The sequence below is a fragment of the Pseudochaenichthys georgianus genome, chromosome 14 (genome assembly GCF_902827115.2).
Source record: "Pseudochaenichthys georgianus chromosome 14, fPseGeo1.2, whole genome shotgun sequence".
NCBI lineage: Eukaryota > Metazoa > Chordata > Actinopteri > Perciformes > Channichthyidae > Pseudochaenichthys > Pseudochaenichthys georgianus.
Genome location: NC_047516.1, coordinates 6,442,826 through 6,458,344, shown reverse-complemented (window position 1 = coordinate 6,458,344; position 15,519 = coordinate 6,442,826).

Sequence of the window (15,519 nt, the reverse complement as noted above, 5' to 3'; positions counted from 1 at the left end):
AGTATTAAAGGGCAACTTGCAGGTTAGAGACCCCAGTGAATAAATGTGTAGGAAAATGATGTTTTTCCAAAAAATATACATAAATATACACTACAGTGACATCTGGCGTACTTTTTGTAAGACATGTTTACTTCCGCATAAAAAAAGAACACTCGCGTGTGACATCACATGGGAGAGCGGCCGGTCTAACGTATTAATAAACAAACATGGATCACAATGCTAGTTTTGACAAAGAAGAGGTTGAAAATGTATATTCGAATGCATATGACGGACCACAACCTTATAATTATGAGCCTGCTAGGCGGCCAAGAGCAGCCAAGGATTAGAAGAAATAACGGCCAGAGAAATGGAGCTGTGTTGTGAGGCAACACACTCTCACTCCATAATCGTCCAGGAGCGACGTTTGGTCAGTGTCCGTGGCGTGCAGTTGTGACGCTCCTAGGCTCCTTCAACTTCATAAAGGGACGCAAATAGCTTTCAACTGATTGCAATGTATTCCCATCTGCGGCGGGATTTGACGCTCATGGAAGCACGGCATTCGTTTGTGTCGGCTGCCCTTAAAGGCAATGTGAGCGTCCATTCTCATTGGATAACGGAGAATTGTACACCCGGAAGTAAGTATTCCTCTTACTGTCGATTGATTTTACAGTGCTATCTACACTACTCATCGACTAAAAAACACCAGATTATCCTTGTTAATTACACAACATTGATTGGTTTAAATTGTGTGCAATGCTTTTGTATGTTCCCCCTTCGATTCGGAGAAACAAATGTTTTTTCGGAGTAAAGGATGGCAGAAGACACTACACTACCCAGAATCCCCAGCTATCGTTTGGACTACTACACCATGTGCTTTTTTTTTTTCACCATTCATTCCAATGGCTGGCGTCTATGTCACGTGATCTTCACATTTCTCCCTGCAGAAAAAAAAAACATGGCCGAAAATGCCTATTAGTTTGGCCATTAAAATGCGTTTTGATGTCATTTGATGCGAGAAATATGAGTTGTTAGTTCAGATTATGTGTGCAGTGGATGTACATGATCTTTAGTTTGCTAGTTATTACGAAGATTACTTCAGGAAATTGTGTCGATACAACGTTTTCATTCTTACCGCTGCTATCGATATTATTTCTGTTATGTTGTGTAACTGTTTAATGGTGTTATCTTTATTGCTACCCCCTTCCCCGTCAATGTATAGTGTTGGTCCACAGCGCAAACGTATTAGTTTAACAAAATCTGCATCTAAAGATACCCTACGTTATTTTCCCCTGTGCAATTCCAGTCTCACATCTCACATCACATTGTCATTAACAAATACCGGAAACAGACCGAAAACATTTAAAAAAAAAAAAATAATACTTTATTCCGAGTGTGCTTGCTTTTTCTTTGAAAGTCATCACATAACGGCATTGTAATACACGGTTCGGCTGAATTAAATATTACATATCTGCCGTAGTTCTGTATTTATAGAGCCCTGATGAGAAGACTTCTAGACAAACACGAGGAACTGCCGCCAACACTGAAAACGTGACGTGGATCATAAATATATCAGTAATTAAACAACATCTTACATTTCTTTTCACACATTACGCCTCCTTGCAGTATCAACACTAATTCGGCTGACTTTTATATTTGATCCAATTGGTAGATAGGCTGTATTTATTTACACCATAAAGGTGCACAGCTGATATAAAGGGACACCTAGTGGTTAAAGCATCCCAGATAGCAATTACCTTTGGGCCGGATCCGCACGAAAGCCTTTAGATCCGTTTGTAGCTCACACACGTTTTTTGACTGTGGGCCAGATCCGCACCAGATAGAGCTATCAGCCTAAATATTCCATTTGCAAGCAGTGCAGTATTTTTGCTGGTTTACAGATTTGGCCCAGATCCGTAATACGTATTTGAGCCGCAAGCGCAAGAAATCATTGGAATGGAACAAATCAAAAATAATATGGGGGTGTAACGTCTTCATATATTTCTTTGATTATTGAATTGAAACATTAAAATAAAATAAATTATAACATTGAAAACTAAAAACTTAACACAAAAATAGTCTCCTACAGTAATGTGGCATTGTACGATTGAATTAAATATTAAACGATAGATTAATATTTTTTCATTACGCTAATGCCCACTATCCATTATCCAAGTAGCCTACTCTGAGCTTTCACAGCCAACGTTCGCAGGCGGCAAATTCACTAAAGAATGATCAACTCAAGTAAGTATAGCCAACATTTTTGTTCTAATTTTGTATTTGTGGTTGGTATATATATGTATTATATGTGTATGTATGCGTCGATTGATACGCAAGTGACTCAAAATGCTGAACTTTTTTGTCAAAACTCTGTTAGTTGATCATAGTTTAGATAAGCTAACGTTAGCGTTAGCCAGTGATAGCCGAGCAAGTTACAGCCTTGAATAGTTAATATTAATTTAACGGTGGAACAGTATGTCAAGTAAAAAAAAAAGCAGGATTAACGTATAACTTTAATATTGAACTTTTATTCAAATAGTGACGTTAATGTGAGTGGAGGCATTGTGCTTTTAAAGGCGGGCTCAGATGGCAGGAGAGTGGTTTGCTGAAGACTCAATTCGACATTAAACTTGGTAACACACAAAAATAAGTTTAACTAGTAGTAAACTTAGACGTCGATATAAATGACATATGCGAGTATGTTTCCATCCCCACATGCGTATTAAATCTTACGTTTCAATTTGTATATTTTATATTTCAAGTATTTGCTTTTTACTGATCTTGGTGGGCATAAATTAGCCTGAATGATTTACAACATTACGTTAGTAAATCTTACTTAACATTTATTTAATTAATTAATTATGATAAATGTAAACCATTACCCAGAAATGTTAAGCCGCTTATAGTGCTTCTTGATTTGTGTGTTGCTCGTTCACCAAAGTTAAATCTGTCCTGCCCTGTGAAGCCGCCTTTTCTGTGTCATGGAGTCATCGATTTACTTCAGCTTTAAGATTCGCTGTCATGTGTGTCCTTGTAATGTGCTATATGAATAAAAGACTGAACATTTGGAGGGTGTGCTTGTGCATGTGTTGGTTGGGTAATCGAGAAAGGGCATTTGTTCAACTGTCAATTTTTACGTATCCTATGGATTCAGCATTTCTTAATATTGTTTGTGCATCACAACTTGAATGTGGCACTAAATTTAGCAAACTTTCCAACATTGACCAAAAATGTGTGGCTTTATTTTAATTTTAGTTTAAAAAATGTGCTTAAATGTGTTTTTTAATTAAACCATCACTTGTATTTATTTTCCAGATGCTGCACACATGATGTCTACTGTTCAAATTAAGGTATAACTTCTTACACACTTAGGATTCAACATTGCAACAATACATACATAAATACAAAAATAAATAAAAAATAAATAGTAATATTAATAAATACAGAGAGAGAGAGAGAGAGAGAGAGAGAGAGAGAGAGAGAGAGAGAGAGAGAGAGAGTGAGGGAGAGAGTGTGTGAGTAAGTGAGAGAGAAAGTGTGAAAGAGAGTCAACTTATTTAGTTAGTATAAATAATTGTTGTTAAAAAAAATGAACAGATGCAAAACACCCGTGTCTAATTCTGCACTGAGAGATATTGGTAAGGGTGTGTGTGCAGTCACACTACCTCCCAAAGAAACTGCACGATTGCCTGATGGTGGTGCTTCTACTTGGTACAATATGGGGTTTCCCATATTGCAATTACTGCTCTCTTGGCCATTTTAACAATTTATCACCCTGAGTTGCCAAGGGATGCAAGAACCCTGTTACGAACCAGAACAGTGTATACTGTGAAGGAGCTATGTAATGGTCTCTTTCATTACTTTGGCATTGTGTCAGCCCTTAGTAAGACACTGTGTCAGTAGAAGGACAAATTGGTAGATGGTTGTTGTTTAAGACTTCAGGTTGGGATAGACGGTCTGTCACTCTTCAAGAGTTCAAATGTGCAGCTATGGCCAATTTTGGGTCTTCTAGTTGGTGATAACTGTCATGTTCTTTCATCAAACTAGGTGACTTCATTGAAGCAACACAAAAATTAAAGGAGTATTTGAATAATGGCACTGCTGGTCTCCAGTCTGAAGCGGAGGACCAGCCCCGAAAACGAAAACGGAGGGGAAAAAAGAATGCACACAATAGTTACAGTTATTAGTTATAATAGAACTATTGTTTCTTGTCACTCAAATATTACATGTGTTTTGACTAGATACCCAACCTACGAATCGGACACTGACTCTGAGCCGGTGGCCCAAAAAACTAGGGGTGTTATTCCGCAAAATGCGGCGACGTTACCCTTCATCCCACCACCGTCCTTCAGTAAGTCTAACTATGATGAGTCCACTATTGGTGGCACTCCAGTGTTTTTTTGTATTAGTTTTATTGTACACACACTCACGTTTCGTTTATATATGTTGATATGTTTCTATATGTTCCATTAGCTGCCAATTCTCACGACCACCACCACAACAACCCTGCAAGTTTACCTTTCATGGCTCCTTTAATGGTGGCCGTTCATGGCTCCACACACACTCACGTTTCGTTTATATATGTTGATATGTTTCTATATGTTCCATTAGCTGCCAATTCTCATGACCAACACCACCTAAATGACATCAGCTGGAACACAAGGCGTCTGGGGTCTGTGGGTGAGACATTAACTGGTAAGAAGTTTCAGCCTAATGTAACAGGTTCATAAATGTATGTATAAAATATATATATAAAGGTGTGTGTGTGTGTGCGTGCGTGCGTGTGTGTGTGTTGTAACTTGTTTTATTTAAGGCAGTAAAACATTTGATTATTTTATTTCTTGATATAAGTTAAAAGGTATGTTTCACAAGAAATGTTTTTATTTTGAAGTGCAAGTATGTCTCTTGCTCTGACGGCTTCCTGTTATGAAAAATTGAATACGAGCATGTCGAGTGCATTTTCTCTGTCTTCCACCGTTCTTTTTGGAAACTGTTTAAGGAATATAAAGTAAAGGTTCAGTTTGAAATAGACTGTGCTTGGTTCTTCATTCGAAGCTTCTATTACACAACATTTTGGTGCCGAAACCAGGGATTCTCAAGACTTTTAAGACTTTGAACTGTGTCGTAGTTTGGAAGCTAACTGGCTAATGCTAGCTGTTGAAATGACTGAGCGCTACGAACGGATGAGACGGAAGCGGGGAACAATACGAGCCTCGACAACGAAGCTGATTACTCGTATAGAAGAGGAGGTGAGCAAAGATGAACCAAACTCTGATAGACTCCGTGAAATGCTGACGTTATTGTTGAACAAGGAAGAAAGTGTATTAGACTTAGACAAAAGCATTGAGGATGAAACGCCGACGGACGATCTGGAGGCAGAGATTGAAAACACGCAGGATTACCAGGACTGCATTATCACATGGAAATCCCGGGCCACCAGATATATTCAGAAGGCGCTGGAATCTGTGACTGGCGATGTGAGTGCACCTTCAGTCAGATTGCTACATAAACAGACTGTTAAACTGCCCAAGTTAATAATAGAAAAATACGGTGGATAAATAAGCCAGTGGCAAGAATTCTGGTCCCAATATGAAACGGCTATTCATGACAACGATGCACTGTGCAAGAGGGAGAAGTTCACTTACCTGAGATCCTATCTGACTGGAGCAGCAGCAAGAGCTGTGGCAGGACTGGCCATTACAGATGATAATTATGATGCAGCAATACAATTGCTTCAGAACCGCTTTGGAAGAAAAGACATTGTAGTAAGTGCACACATGTCCAAATTGCTAAACTTGACTCCTGTGAGAAGATCATCGGATGTTGCAGCTCTCAGACAACTGTACGATGAATGTGAAATACAAATTCGGAGTCTAGAATCCTTAGGGGTACACAGTGACACATATGGCTGCCTGCTATGCCCAGTTCTACTACAGGTCATACCAGAAGACATAGCATTAGACTATACACGCATTTCAGACTCCAGTGGCGAATGGAGGGTACCTGAACTCATCTGTTTCTTCAGAATGAAGTCCAGAGCAGAGAGAGAGCCCTTCAGCTCACCAGACCGGGTAACACTAAAAAGGACTTTCTGCCAAATATCAGAAATGGTAAGCCACACACCCTTACTGAAAACAAACCTAAAAGTTGGAATGTGCCATCAGCGACTGCTTTGCACACAGCAAGTAATAACTACCAGACATGTGTATATTGTGACAGTGCCAACCATAAACCAGAACATTGTCCAGACAATTCTGTTGCTGCTCGCAAAGATAAACTGCGAAAATTGGGAAGATGATATGTGTGCCTTGGCCCAAAACACATAGCAAAATTCTGCAAAGTCAAGGGTGTTTCATGTGCCTTGTGTAGTCGCAGACATCACCAGTCAGTTTGTGATCAAAGTGAAGCTAAACCAGATGCCGACAGTGGAAGTACTGATGCTGTGGTATCAGCTGTGTCAAGCACAGTTAAAATGAAAGCTAATGTTCAGAACACAGTCCTGCTCCAGACAGTCAAGGCGTGGACAGAGGGCCCATCAGGGAGAAAAATCATACGCTGTCTGTTGGATGGAGGCAGCCAGAGAAGCTTCGTTCATGAGAATGTAGTTAAAGCACTAAGACTACCAGTGGTTAGGCAGGAGACGCTACATCTTCACACTTTTGGAGCCACCTCTCCAATAATAGTACAGCGCAACGTTGTGAAAGTGTCCCTAAAAAATGTGTGGAATTCACAGCAAGGAATAGAGATCGAAGCAGTGGAAACCCCTCAAGTGTGCAGTGCTGTGATAAAAGTGCCAGGCGAACCAATCCAAAACGAATTAAAGAAAAAGGGTCTGCAGTAGGGATGTCCCGATCACCTTTTTTTTGCTCCCGATCCGATTCCGATCATTTGATTTTGACAATCTGCCGATACCGATTTTTCCCGATCCGATCTTTATGCAATGCATTAAGAGAAAAAAAAGGTAACAGATAACGGCTGGTCATCCAACGCGATGAATTCAGCTATCTTGGCTGTTATTGTGTTGGCCTTTTCACTGTTCTGGGGCAGTTTCTCTTTCCTTTTAAAAGTCTCTGAAAGTGTCGGTTGTTCCAGTGCCGTTACCTGAGTGGCCGCTGTGTACTCGCCGTGTTGTTGTTGGTGTTTGTTTCTCAGGTAGCGTATTAGATTGCTCGTGTTGAACGTAGCTCTGTTCTTTCCACCACGCGGAACCTCTGCCTTGCAAACATTGCATCTGGCTGTTACACTGCCTTCGCTTTCAATTTTATAATACTTCCAAACTCCTGACATTTTCTCCGTCCCGACTCCCGAGTCACCAGCTGAACGTAGCCTCTCGTTAGCTTACTGCTACTATTAGACACTGCGCCCACTCTGTTGCCAGAGAAAAAACAAGCCCAAAGAAAGCAACACATACATGATGTTGTGTAATTTTAAACCAAAACTAAGTCCTCAGGATGACTTTAAGACGTGAACATGGTCATTTTTGTTTTTTAACATTAAAAAAAAAAAAAAAAATCCCGATCCCCGATTTTTTGAAAATCACGTGATCGGCTCCGATCCCCGATCACGTGATCGGCTCCGATCCCCGATCACGTGATCGGATCGGGACATCTCTAGTCTGCAGCTTGCTGATTTTCCATTGGAAGGCGCTGATGATCCAGGGCTGTCTGTGTTAATAGGAGCAGACTATTACTGGAAAGTAGTGACAGGCAAGGTCCAGAGGATAACAGAATCGCTGGTAGCTGTAGAAAGCAGCTTTGGATGGGCTTTGCAAGGGCCAGTAACAACCTCAGGTGTCACCGAAGCCACTTGTATGCACATAAGTCTAGAAGAGGACACTCAGATCTCCAAACAGCTACACGCTTTTTGGGAGGTGGAGTCACTGGGCATCATTCATGAAAAAGCCCAGAGCCCAGAGGAAACAGAGGCTCTTCAAAACTTCGAACAGACTATAAAATACAAAGATGGCTGCTATCAAGTCGAGTTACCATGGTGACCAGAGAGACAAGATCTCCCAAACAACTTCAGAGTAGCAAAGGGGAGGTTTGAAGGTCTTAAGAGGAGACTTAAAACAGATGTGACCCTGTACACAAGGTACAATGATGTCATACAGGATTACCTGCAGCAGGGCATCTGTGAGGATGTACCAGTGAACACATCAGCAGGAGAGCAACCGGAGGCTGGGAAATATTACATGCCACATCATGCTGTTATCCGAGAAGATAAAGCAACAACTAAACTAAGAATTGTGTTTGATGCATCATCACATGAAGAGGGTTGCCCCTCACTAAATGACTGTTTGCTGACGGGTCCAAACCTTAACCCAAATCTGTTAGATGTGCTCATTAAGTTCAGACTCCACCAGATAGCCTTTACTGCAGATATTACCAAGGCTTTCTTGCAGGTAGCTCTAGCAGAAAAGGATAAAGATGCTGTTAGGTTCCTGTGGCTACATGGGCCTCCAACCAAAGACGGTAAAGATGAGCTGCGTATCATGAGAATGAATAGAGTGACATTTGGAGTGTCACCTAGACCTTTCCTGTTAGCTGCAACAATAAGAAACCATATCAAGCAGTATGAAACAGAGCAGCATGTAGCAGTGGAAGCACTGAGAGTCTCTCTATGTTGATGATTTCATTTCCAGCTCATGTGATGTGGATGAAGCCTTTTCACTTACCACAACAGCAAAGGAGATTCTGTCTCACGCCGGCATGAACCTGTGCAAATGGGTGACAAATTATCCAGATCTGAGAGCCAAGTGGACAGAAAGTGGAGTGGAGCCCACAACAGAAACAGCCATTTGTGGAAATGTACTGAAGGTGTTAGGGTTAGTATGGAAAGCAGAGATGGATAATTTTGTATTTGACTTAAAGGGACTGCTGGACATTTTAAAAGGCAAAGAAAATACAAAAAGAAGTGTACTACAAACATCAGCTCGAGTATTTGACCCCATCGGTGTCCTGACTCCCTTCACTATAAGAGTAAAGTGCCTGCTTCAAGAACTGTGGGAGAGGGGAATCGGTTGGGATGAGCAGCTGCCTTCAGATTTGGCTGAAAAATGGGATCAGTGGTGTGCAGAGCTGCCAAAGCTCCACCTGGTCGCCATTCCGAGGTGGTACCAAATTGAGATCCAACCAAACTCACAGACAATCAAACTGCATGTCTTCTGCGATGCCAGCGAAAAGGCATACAGTGCTGTTGCCTATCTGCAAGGACAAAACAAAGATGGAGAGGTTGTAACAAGTTGTGTGGCCTCAAAGTCAAAGGTAGCTCCATTGAAGAAAATGTCAGTACCCCGCTTGGAGCTTATGGGTGCACTAATCGGGGCAAGGTTAGGAAATAATCTTCTCAAGCCACTCAACATGGACAAGATTCAGCTTTACATGTGGACAGATTCGATGATCGTTTTCCATTGGATTCGCAGCTCAGCACAAAGGTGGAAGCCGTTTGTGTCAAACAGAGTGACTGAAATACAAGGACTCACAAATCCAGAGTCGTGGGCTCACTGCAGCGGCAAAATCAATCCTGCTGATTTACCCACCAGAGGCCAGAGCGTCGAGAACCTCATCCAAAGCAAGCTGTGGTGGAGTGGACCCACTTCACTGTTACACACAGATGGAGCAGGAGTCATTGATGAGAGCTGTGATGCAGATGAGGTGAACGCTGAGCTTAGGTCTAAGTTTCAGGCTGTAGTACAGTTTACTAGCACTGAAGAAGCTGAACCACTACTAGACCTAGAGAAGTACAGCAGGTTAAAAACTGTATTGAGGATAACTGCATGGGTGAAAAAGGTTCATAGCTAATGCCCGTTCTAATCAAAGGATTCAGGGAGAGCTAACTTCAGAAGAGCTCACAGCAGCAGAAGTGTACTGGGCAAAGGTAACCCAAGAGCAACATTTCAACCAGGAAATGTGTCAGCTGAAATCTGGACAAAACATAAAGAGAGATTCGAAAATCAAAGATTGAACCATTCTTAGATGAAAATGCCCTTATGAGTGTAGGAAGGTAGGCTACAGCACTCTGATTTCAGTTTAGGGAAGAAACACCCATGGGTGCTACCTAAAGATCACAGATACACTGAGCTACTAGTTCAGCGCTTTGTCATGAGAGAGTGATGCATTCAGGGGGTCAGACATACTCTGGTTGAGGTGGAGAGAGAGATACTGGATTTTACAGGGGGAGACAGCTAGTTCAAGTGGGTGGTATCACATTGTTTCATTTGTCGGAGACTGAAAGCTAAACCAGCACAGCAGGTTACAGCTCCACTACCCAGAGACCGAGTGACTGAGTCTCCACCCTTTGAAGTATAACTGGGGTAAGATTTTGCAGGGCCATTGTATGTCAAGTCTAGCGGTCAGGCTAAGAAGGCATATATTGCACTTTTCACTTGCCGCTGTCACCAGGGCAGTGCATTTAGAGTTAGTGTCAGATCAGACGACAGGAAGTTCCTCTTAGCCTTAAAGAGATTTATAGCAAGACGAGGACTGCGTAAAGTATTTACTCAGACAATGCTAAAACATTCAAACGAGCAGACCAAGATCTAAAGGAACTATGGAAGTCATTCAAGGGCTCAGAGCTCACAGAGTTTTTCACTGACAAGGGGATCACCTGGAAGTTTATTGCCGAGCGAGCTGCTTGGTGGGGTGGCTTCTGGGAGAGACTAGTGAGATCTGTTAAAACATGTTTAAAGAGGGTCATGGGTAAGGCTTCACTGAACTTTGAAGAGCTAACAACCATGCTTGCAGAGGTTGAGGCTGTGTTGAACTCCAGGCCTCTATCCTATGTACACAATGATGCATCAGAGCCTCAGCCACTTACCCCCTCTCACTTCCTGGTGGGGAAAGACTAACCTCTCTACCACCAAAAACTTTGCTTCCACCATCTCAGGCAATCAATGCGAGCAGAGAGGACATGAGCCGGAGATGGCGGTACCGGCAGAGACTCTTAACCAGCTTTTGGAACAGCTGGAAAAAGGACTACTTGATGGAGTTGAAATCAGCTCACAGGTGTGAAACACCTACACCCACTTTGCTGAAGGTGGGAGATGTCATCCTCATCGGAGAGGACAAAACTCCCAGGCAGAATTGGAAAATGGGTAGGATAACAGACCTGTTTCCAGGGAGAGATGGACTCATTCGTTCCTGCGTTGTCCGGACTTCTACGGGCAGTTTGTTGAGGAGACCTGTTCAGTTAATATATCCATTAGAGATAAGTTAATGGACTGAAAAGTGATGAAAGACTGTTCATCGTGCGGGAGAATGTTGTAACTTGTTTTATTTAAGGCAGTAAAACATTTGATTATTTGATATATAAGTTAAAAGGTACGTTTCACAAGAAATGCTTTTATTTTGAAGTGCAAGTATGTCTCTTCCTCTGCGGCTTCCTGTTATGAAAAATTGAATACGAGCATGTCGAGTGCATTTTCTCTGTCTTCCACCGTTCTTTTTGGAAACTGTTTAAGGAATATAAAGTAAAGATTCAGTTTGAAATAGACTGTGCTTGGTTCTTCATTTGAAGCTTCTATTACACAACAGTGTGTGAATGCACCCACACACACACTTATATGCCAGTTTATTAGGTACATCTAGGAAAGCTAATGCAGTCTATTACAACAGTCCTGCAATAAATACCCCTTCCTGATGTTTGTTGAAAGAGTTTAAGAGAGATGGCGATTCAACTGTACAGTATGTTATTGCTGTTGTTGATGTATTTATCTTATACACTTATATATGTTGATTACTTTGTGCTGTGCCACTGCAAGTCCTGTTCCTGCCTATTGCCAACACTGCCTCTCTTTTTCTCGCTTTCCGTTGATGTCCACCATCTATTAGGCAATGGCATTTTCACAGTTACTCCACCTGAAAGACATCCACCATTTATGAGTCCAGATTTCAGTTACCCTGAATTGTCCACATTAAATGGTGAGTTTTTTGTGCAAATACATATCCTGAAGTGTACATGGAACTATTCTAATACATAATTCTTATGTTTAGGCCCACACCCTACCAAAATCAATCGCATCATGAAGTATGTCGACCAGTATATAGTGGGGGAAAAAAGTATTTAATGCATCATTTTGTTTCAGTAAACATATTTTCAGTGCGGTTATTGATAGGAAATTTTGACAAGACATTGGTATTTACTCAGGATTTCTTGAGTTAATACCAAAGTCTGATCAACATTCTCTGTGAATAGCCATATTGGAAATATGTTTACTGACAAAAATGTTGATGCGTTGAATACTTATTTTCCCCACTGTATGTGCATATGCAAAGCTATACTGTAAGAATATTTTTTTTGTTGAACCTATAAATCCTTTAATTCAATGCTAGACAAATGATGGGTGCACCCTGTGGAATACAAAAACTTATAAATACTGTATATTTCTTAAACCTGTCTTATAAGTATTACAGTCTTTTAGTTTATATGTTTGTGTTGCCAATTTCTTTTCTTATTTATTTATAATCTGCTAATCACTATTGATTTGCCTTTTGCCAAATAGCCAGCGACGGTCGGGACCAAGGAGGCAGGGGTCAATTCACACAATTAATGGGGCCCACAACACCCAGAAATGAGCATGTCTTCAGGCCCACATTTAGGGTTGGGGGTGATAGTGGCCCGATTCCCTGCACAGGTAAGACAAATCGTGATGGTATTATATCTTGAGTTACTCTGCGAATCCAACCCACCACATTTCCCCTATACTAGTATATTTTGAATGGTTAGGCTAAGTTTTTAATTTAGGAGTGATATCAAAATTCTATTAACTGACTAAGCATTATATGGTCTTGCCCTATCAAATATCTTTATTTGTCCACATTATTTCAGCTGCAGAGCTGCATGGCCTGTTGCTGCTAGAAAATATTAAGCAGCAGGTCAACCAGTTAGCAGGAACTTTAAACATTTTGATGGCGAAAGTAGGATCAGGCCAACCTACCCAACCTACGAGATGCCCGAAGAGTTCCAATTCCCCCTCGACAGCGATGGGGAATTGGAGCGTTTCCAAGAGTGGCTCCGCAACCCTCTAAACGAAAGAATGAAGGCAAATCTTGTAAGTATTTTTATGGGACATGTTTTCATATGCTCAATACAAAATGTTAGCCTTGTTTGTCTTTGAGTTTGTTGCAGTAATGTTGACATGTATATTCAGTTGAGTTTCCATTCTCCACCTTCGCTCTCCTCTGTTGGGCGCAAGAATAATCATGGAATGGAACAAATCAAAATAATATGGGGGTGTAACGTTTTCATATATTTCTTTGATTATTGAATTGAAACATTAAAATAAAATAAAATATAACATTGAAAACTAAAAACTTAACACAAAAATAGTCTCCTACAGTAATGTGGCATTGTACGATTGAATTAAATATTAAACGATAGATTAATATTTTTTCATTACGCTAATGCCCACTATCCATAATCGAAGTAGCCTACTCTGAGCTTTCACAGCCAACGTTCGCAGGCGGCAAATTCACTCAAGAATGATCAACTCAAGTATAGCCAACATTTTTGTTCTAATTTTGTATTTGTGGTTGGTATATATATGTATTATATGTGTATGTATGCGTCGATTGATACGCAAGTGACTCAAAATGCTGAACTTTTTTGTCAAAAACTCTGTTAGTTGATCATAGTTTAGATAAGCTAACGTTAGCGTTAGCCAGTGATAGCCGAGCAAGTTACAGCCTTGAATAGTTAATATTAATTTAACGGTGGAACAGTATGTCAAGTAAAAAAAAAAGCAGGATTAACGTATAACTTTAATATTGAACTTTTATTCAAATAGTGACGTTAATGTGAGTGGAGGCATTGTGCTTTTAAAGGCGGGCTCAGATGGCAGGAGAGTGGTTTGCTGAAGACTCAATTCGACATTAAACTTGGTAACACACAAAAATAAGTTTAACTAGTAGTAAACTTAGACGTCGATATAAATGACATATGCGGAGTATGTTTCCATCCCCACATGCGTATTAAATCTTACGTTTCAATTTGTATATTTTATATTTCAAGTATTTGCTTTTACTGATCTTGGTGGGCATAAATTAGCCTGAATGATTTACAACATTACGTTAGTAAATCTTACTTAACATTTATTTAATTAATTAATTATGATAAATGTAAACCATTACCCAGAAATGTTAAGCCGCTTATAGTGCTTCTTGATTTGTGTGTTGCTCGTTCACCAAAGTTAAATCTGTCCTGCCCTGTGAAGCCGCCTTTTCTGTGTCATGGAGTCATCGATTTACTTCAGCTTTAAGATTCGCTGTCATGTGTGTCCTTGTAATGTGCTATATGAATAAAAGACTGAACATTTGGAGGGTGTGCTTGTGCATGTGTGGGTTGGGTAATCGAGAAAGGGCATTTGTTTCAACTGTCAATTTTTACGTATCCTATGGATTCAGCATTTCTTAATATTGTTTGTGCATCACAACTTGAATGTGGCACTAAATTTAGCAAACTTTCCAACATTGACCAAAAATGTGTGGCTTTATTTTAATTTAGTTTAAAAATGTGCTTAAATGTGTTTTTTAATTAAACCATCACTTGTATTTCTTTTCCAGATGCTGCACACATGATGTCTACTGTTCAAATTAAGGTATAACTTCTTACACACTTAGGATTCAACATTGCAACAATAAATACATAAATACAAAAAAAATAAAAAATAATAGTAATATTAATAATATACAGAGAGAGAGAGAGAGAGAGAGAGAGAGAGAGAGACGAGAGAGAGAGACGAGAGAGTGAGGGAGAGAGTGTGTGAGTAAGTGAGAGAGAAAGTGTGAAAGAGAGTCAACTTATTTAGTTAGTATAAATAATTGTTGTTAAAAAAAATGAACAGATGCAAAACACCCGTGTCTAATTCTGCACTGAGAGATATTGGTAAGGGTGTGTGTGCAGTCACACTACCTCCCAAAGAAACTGCACGATTGCCTGATGGTGGTGCTTCTACTTGGTACAATATGGGGTTTCCCATATTGCAATTACTGCTCTCTTGGCCATTTTAACAATTTATCACCCTGAGTTGCCAAGGGATGCAAGAACCCTGTTACGAACCAGAACAGTGTATACTGTGAAGGAGCTATGTAATGGTCTCTTTCATTACTTTGGCATTGTGTCAGCCCTTAGTAAGACACTGTGTCAGTAGAAGGACAAATTGGTAGATGGTTGTTGTTTAAGACTTCAGGTTGGGATAGACGGTCTGTCACTCTTCAAGAGTTCAAATGTGCAGCTATGGCCAATGTTGGGTCTTCTAGTTGGTGATAACTGTCATGTTCTTTCATCAAACTAGATGACTTCATTGAAGCAACACAACAATTAAAGGAGTATTTGAATAATGGCACCACTGGTCTCCAGTCTGAAGCGGAGGACCAGCCCCGAAAACGAAAACGGAGGGAAAAAAGGTATGCACACAATAGTTACAGTTATTGGTTATAACTTATAATAGAACTATTGTTTCTTGTCACTCAAATATTACATGTGTTTTGACTAGATACCCAACCTACGAATCAGACACTGACTGAGCCGGTGGCCCAAAAAACGAGG